The 6,909-nt window shown below is 44.0% G+C and overlaps 1 long non-coding RNA gene across 1 annotated transcript; it reads left to right on the forward strand.

The window, feature by feature from the left end:
• Positions 1-279: 279 nt before the first annotated feature.
• LOC123172168 (uncharacterized) lies at positions 280-5,783 on the forward strand. The gene is made up of 4 exons (XR_006485504.1): positions 280-509; positions 608-1,051; positions 1,569-3,117; positions 3,759-5,783. It is a non-coding gene; the product is annotated as an uncharacterized lncRNA (long non-coding RNA).
• The last annotated feature ends 1,126 nt before the right edge of the window (positions 5,784-6,909 follow it).

The following is a 6,909-nucleotide window of genomic DNA, read 5'->3' on the forward strand; positions in this document are numbered from 1 at the left end:
TTGCTCCGGTGGCGACGGCACCCTGCTGATCCAGAGAAGAAAGAGACAGGGCGTGAGGGAGAGAGGAAAGAGAGGAGGAAAGGAGAAGGAGAAGGGGGCACAAGGTGAGGGAGGCAGTCGGTGGGGGTGGCTTGGACCGGCTCAGCAAGGAGATCTTCTCCATCCTCGAGTCCAACTTCGTCCGCAGGCGCTGGAGCCGACAGGGGCGTGCTCAGCCGGGCGTGTGCGCGTGCTCTCCATCGACGGGGGACGCTCGCCGCGGCCGTGCTGGTCAGGCTCGAGCACCGCTGCAGGAGCTGTCCGGGAACCCCGAGGCCCGCGTCGCGGACTACTTCGACATGGCGGCAGAGTCCGGCGCCAGCGGGTTCTTGGCGGCCGCGCTGTTCGCTCGACGAAAGAATAAAAATAATACGAAGACCAAATACAACGACGTATTTGCCTTATGGCAAAGAAGCCGGCAGCAGTTGGTGGCGCGATGGACGCTGCGTGGCTGTATGAGCACACACCAGGTATGCAGATGCAGAACAAAGTAGAGCTCTCACAATTTTTTATCCGAGGTGTATTTTTTTTGGTACGATCTTGATTTCTGGATGGCACCACTTCGCAGGCAGCAGGCTCTAGCCGCGGCAGCAGGAAAACGGACGGCAACATCCTGTCATACATGCAGGATTCTGCATTTGGATAAAAGGAGTCCGGTAGATGTCAACAAAGGAGTGAAATAAGCATCTGTACTCTCCTTATTTTTGTGCAAATGAAAGGCTTGCGGAGACTATATTTCCGTGGCCTAATGGAACGGAATCTGATAAATCGATCTTGGTTACCAATCTGTCCTATGTAATTAATGAAGGACATGGCATTGGCAGGAGCTAGCCTACGCACAGTGTGCACGGTGAGCAAATCCCTCTGTTTCTCAGCTACCAAATATTTCTTCTTTTGCTACTGAGTGAATCATCAGTTTTGTTTTGTTATGGCTACAAGCACTCCTGGCATCAGAAGATGGCTATATTGGCGAAAAAGACTGGTGGTCTGTGTTTCACTTTTGGACATCTATGTGAGCAGCTTCCTCCTGCTTTCATTTATCAGCTCACAACACATGGTTGGTGTTTGTGTGATTACTCAAGTTACAGCGATGTATTACATTAGGATCAAATAGCTAAAGTTTAAATACTCATAGGTGGACATTGCTGTCAATTTTTAAGCTTTCACTGCAAACGTGATAAAATTCATATTGTACCCACTATGATTCCTCTGACTCATATTCATATTTCTAATTTCATGGATAAAAGTAGGCATGACATAATATGTCTTGTTCATTGTAACATTTTTTAGGTAGGCATTTATTCTTTTAGATAGTTGTTGTATTTTAGGAGGGTGTGGGATATTTTCCCCCATTTAACTAGCTTACAGAATAATTTTTTATTTATGTCTCAATTTAACCAAAATTTTGCTACCATAAGAGCATGGCATAATTTCGTTGTAACAATTCTTCAGGTAGATATTTACCGGTTTAGATGTGTTCTGTTCTTTTAGAAGAGTGTGAGGATAATTTATTTTATTGTGACAAACAGGAGGAGTTTGCGGAACCAACGTGCTAGAATGTGATGGTCAAACTCATCGCCTGTGATTCATGCTCGTCGTGAAAGGTGGACAATGTGACCACGAGTGGCAACGAGTGCGATAACCCGGGTGGGTTGCTTGGACCATGCGAGGATTTGTTTTCCCCGTTGCAACGCACGGGCATATGTGCTAGACGATGACTAATAATAATCTATCCCTAATTTTTTAATAATAAAATACGGATTGACTCCATGAGTTTACTGTCACAATACGCTTTTATCCAATCGTAATACGTTTTTACGATTCGTATAGACAAAATCGTAATATAAATGAGGTGGTACTAATAACGGATCACACCACGATTTCGTTAGTTGCCCAATAAAAGCCACGATCCTCTTCCTGTTTCCCACGCACGGGCGCACCATCAGGCCACGATTTCCTTCGTTGCCCAAAAAAAGCCACGATCCCCTTCCTGTTTCCCACGCACGGGCGCACCCCTGACGCCGCCGCCTTCCTCCCGGAGTCCGCGGCCAAATTCTACGCCGGGAGCAGCGGATCCATCTCTCCGACGCCTCCTCTCCCTCGAGTCTTGACCTCTTCGGCAGCCTTCCTCCCGTCCCAAGTTCAGGAGATGCATGAGGACGACGATGGCGGCGAGGCGCCTCACGCGCGCGAACATCGCCACCCTACACCCCGGTCGTGCGCGCTGCTCTGTGAGGTTTAAGCACCGCGCCCGCTGCGCTCCGCTGTCTCATTGAGGAGTACCACAGCTGGCCCATGCCAGCCGAGCGTTTCTCTCCCCGACTGCTCCTACGTTGACCTGCACACATCCTCTGCTTGGCTAAGTCCCACCGCCTACAACCGTCACCATCGTCAGATCTGCTCCAATATGCGCGCCCTGGTCTTTACTTCCCTGACCCAGTGGCATTGCCATCGTCAGATCATGTTGCAGAAGGCTCTGCTTCTTTGTTGCTCCAGTGATGGATATTGCTGAACTAAGCAAACCTCTAGGTGTAAGACACCATCTGAACGATTATCTGCTTCATAATGTCCATGTACACAACAAACAGTCTCAATTTGCAGGTCCCAGTGAACTGCAGCGCCTCAAAAGCTGTCAAGCAGTTGGTTTCCAAGATTATTGTGCCAGCGGACCGTTCATGTAGAGGAGTGAGAGCACCAGAAACAGCCTCAGTTTCCCCTTCCTTGGCATCCGAGCACTGTCGGAGTTCAGTTCCCAGCAAGAACAACACTTGTCCCGAGCTATTTTGAGTCACGACACGACGCCACTGGTCATCTGGCATGTGCTCGGGAGGAAGAAACAGTCCATGTTCAGTTTAACATAGCCATCAGCTGACCTTTTTTTTTCATTGCAGAGCACGATCCTTGTTCCTGATCGAGTGCAAGATTGGCACTTGGCCCATTTGTTGCTTTTCTTTGTCATCAGTGGCAAGTGGCAACACACGCTTTATCTCAGTAGGACAATAGCTCTGAATAAAAATAACAGATGCACCGATCATTTTCTTCAGGAGTTTTAGGCTCTGTGCTATGGACTATGGTGAGGTAACATCCTAAAATACACACCTTGTGATTGTTACCATCAAGCAATCTCTACTCTTGTGGTTTCCTTTTTTGAGGAATTGGCAGTGATCTGCCTATTAATTTAGAGGAAAAGATGTTACAACGTTAGCATTACAGGATTAGGCTGAACCTAAATTTGCAGCGCTAGCAAAGAAGAAAACTAAAAGTAAAATTCGTCAGGCTCGGGAGGGGTGTCATTTTCACAATCAGAGCTCCAGTGCATGGTCGTTGTTGGCATGAGGATGTCTTGTTTGATTAGGTGCAAGACGTTTGCTCTTGTGGTTTCCACTGTGTTATGGATCAGGACGAATTAATAAACTTAATAAAGGAAATACATGGTTATTGTTTTCTGATTGCTCTTCACTTTCTTTGAACTCCATACGTTTTCCTCTTTTTCTTATGTCCTGCTTAGTTAGTATGCAAGCAGAAGCTTTCTTCTCTATGCTGTTACTTCTTACTGATTTTTTTATAGATCCTCAAATTTTTATTTTATTAGCCAGCAAATAATAATTGGTGGATCTCATTTTCCATTGTCCAGTTTGTGCTTTTGTGGATTATCTCATTAAACAACTTGCATGCCGTTCAATGTTGCAACTCTCCTGACTTCTGAAAAAATACTACAGAGCTAAAAAACATTCTTCTACGTTCTCTCGAGGTACAACGATTACTACTACTGGCAGAACTAATAAAAGGGGGAGGCCTCGATGGAGGCGCCTGAGCGGAATGAAGTGCTCATATGGGATACTCCATAACTTCAGTCCATCAAATATCGGTAACATATTTCTATCACACAAGAAATTGCTAATCTATATCCTTCATTTTTTTAGAGATGTGATAATACTTTTAGTCATAATGTGTTGCACTAAAAGTTCACTTGACTCCACGTAAATAATTTGACAGATGAGAGAGGACAAGTTATTCCTAAACAAAGTGTGGAATTTGTGCAATCATGAAATCTTTACTGACCAGGGTTCTGAACGTAGGGCCCATTAGACAAAACATGACTTAGAGTGTTAAAATATTTGGCTGCATATTCGTTAAGTCTGAAAATGAGACATATTTAGGAGTTTCCAAAAGAGGCGCAACATAAACAAACTTCAGAGCCGCCTCAAAGTAAAGGCATGTACTGCAGGTGGATTGTGGTCAGAACATATAAAAGAAGTTGATATAATGGGTAAATAATGCTCAGAAAACATTTAAAAAGAAATGGGCATCAACAACCTTCAGATGATTCGACATATGCTTTAAGTCTCGAGCTTCCAAGAGAAAAATGCAACCATACTATTATCCTGCCTAATTGGACTTGCAGTCTCTGAATTATTGGAAATTGCTTATTTCATACTGCCATGTTGATCGCCAATTTCAACACTGGATCACCTCAACTGTGCTTTTATTTTTGAAGCATCAGATTTTACTGGAGTGGACTGGACCTCTGATTTTCCTTCTTTCAGATCGTCATAAATTAGGCTATTTTTCGTGGCAACTCTGAGTTACATCAACTGCTTCACATTTTTTTTTCGCTCCTGCTTGTCATGAGTACTGAGAATATGTGTTTATCAACTTAGCGATAAACCCACTTTTCTTGGTTGCAAGAATAGCTTGCCAGTACTTTACAACAATCTTATTTGTTGTCCTGGTCACTTGGAAAGCATGTTGTGTTCTCCATGTGGTGAGGTTTTCCCACAATTAGGAAATAGAGCGGCATGGAGGACTGGAAGGACGCGGAGGGGCACCGGGCCACCGGCAGTAGGGAGGGCGAGGAACAGCTCGAAGTGGGATGCATGCGTGCGTAGAGAGGGAGTTGCTTGCATATTTTGTACTTTTGGTGATTTTTGTCAGGGATAGTAACTTGAGTGATTGCAGTAAACATACAGATTATAGACTAACATTTCTTCTTAAATATCTCGTTAAAGTTCTGTACTAAAGACTACAGGGCTGCACTTGGTCATTCAACACTGAAGGTCAATGTTTCACTTAGGCCACTTGGGTTCTGAACATGCAATAAAAGGAAGAAAACTTAGCAAGGGTTCCAGATCTTGCTTCAAGAAAAATGTTGACAATATGCTTTGACGCACCATTAGCTCTGGCAGGAAAAAGAATCTGATGGAATCGCAGGATTTCTTCAATCACATCATTAGTAGATGGCAAAGCCTTGAGGCTACCACTGGGAATGAAGCAAAATCATGAAGATGACTGGTTAAGGAAATAGCAAGACTTGCACCATTGACTTTGCTTGCTATTGGCATGAATTTAAAATTCTGGTTTCAGTCTTTCAGTTGATGCAGGACTCGAGTGTGAGAAATTGACTCAGTATAATGACCCTAAGTCGAAGAAATCATCACAGTGAGGACGAGCTTGAGGTTGCAGTGGCGGAACCAAAAGTGATGATCACGAACCGAGTCTACATATATGCAACCCACAATTAAAAGTATTGAATTAGCATTTCTAATTTTTAAGTTCAATTAGTGATCAATTTTATTTGATTTCAACTCATAAGGTTGGTTGTACACTATTTATAATCATTACATGTATTATGTTATGTTATCAGTGACTTGATTTCAAGGCCGTAATTTTATTACCCATTGCAACGAAAATGTTGGCGAACAGATAACAAAAGCTATCCGGACTGATGGCAGAAAATTATTATGGTAACGATAAACTATACTATGTTTTAGGGAACTATATAACAAAGCCGTTTACTGTGGTAGAAAAAAGTAGTACAGTCAATCCTGTACCTTTACAACCGAGAAACACAGGGGATATGCTGTGGAAAAAATGGCATATGATAAAAGCACAGACTTAAAATGAATGCTCATGTTTCTTGAACTGAACTTCAACACTTGCATGCTTCTGAACTAAATTTTGAAGACATGCAGGCAACTTCGTTTGAAGCATCGGGTTGACTTGAGGCCTGACACCGGTGAGGTCAGAGACGACAGTTCATCGCGGTGGCCGTTGACAATGGCCAGGAAGCCAGGTTGCCCGTCTACCATCTTCATATGTTGCTTCATATGTTGTCCATCTCCCCCTCTGCTTTTCTACGTACGTCTCTCACCTCCATTTATTTCCCTTTATAGAAAAAACTAGCATGTCTCTCTCCCTCGCTTGAGTGTTGAATCAGTCGTGTGAAATTTCTATGCCCAATACGTGCCCGGGCGTCGCCGCCACTCCGTGTCTGCCGCAACGTCAACCCTCCCATTTCTGCACTGTCGCCACCACCGGCCGGTAGCCCGTGCAGCCACCTCAAGTGTCCTCCACCGCCCATGCCATGTCCCCTATGTGACGCGCGATCTGCCCCATGGGGCAAGGAAACCAGAACCTCAGCCGCCATCTCACATGCGATGGCATGCACCTCAGTGTGCGGTGAGAATGATGCATTTTTCCAATGGGACATCTTTGTTCAGCAAACTTTATGTTCTTACAAGGATAGTTTACAAGATCGTGGTATTATTGTAACAGCAGTAGCCATTGAGACATCAGGTGATCCTTATGAGCAGAACCATCATGACAAACAAACCGGTCAATAGAATTCATAAAGCTGCAGTTAATTTGCTCTATTCAATAATGCTTGCAGTTTGAATGAAAATTGTTAACTAGACTCCCATGAGTGCGGTGGTGTATTATTTTGCAAAAAATAGTTTTTGTCGCCTTTTAGTGTTTTCATTAACATTCATGGTCATATATGTTGCCTGACAAGATGCGAGTTATCAGCCACTTAGTTCTTATCTTTATTTCCATCACAAGTTTCGACAATTAATTAGCTTTCGTTGAATC

Source organism: Triticum aestivum, unplaced genomic scaffold (genome assembly GCF_018294505.1).
Source record: "Triticum aestivum cultivar Chinese Spring unplaced genomic scaffold, IWGSC CS RefSeq v2.1 scaffold9505, whole genome shotgun sequence".
NCBI lineage: Eukaryota > Viridiplantae > Streptophyta > Magnoliopsida > Poales > Poaceae > Triticum > Triticum aestivum.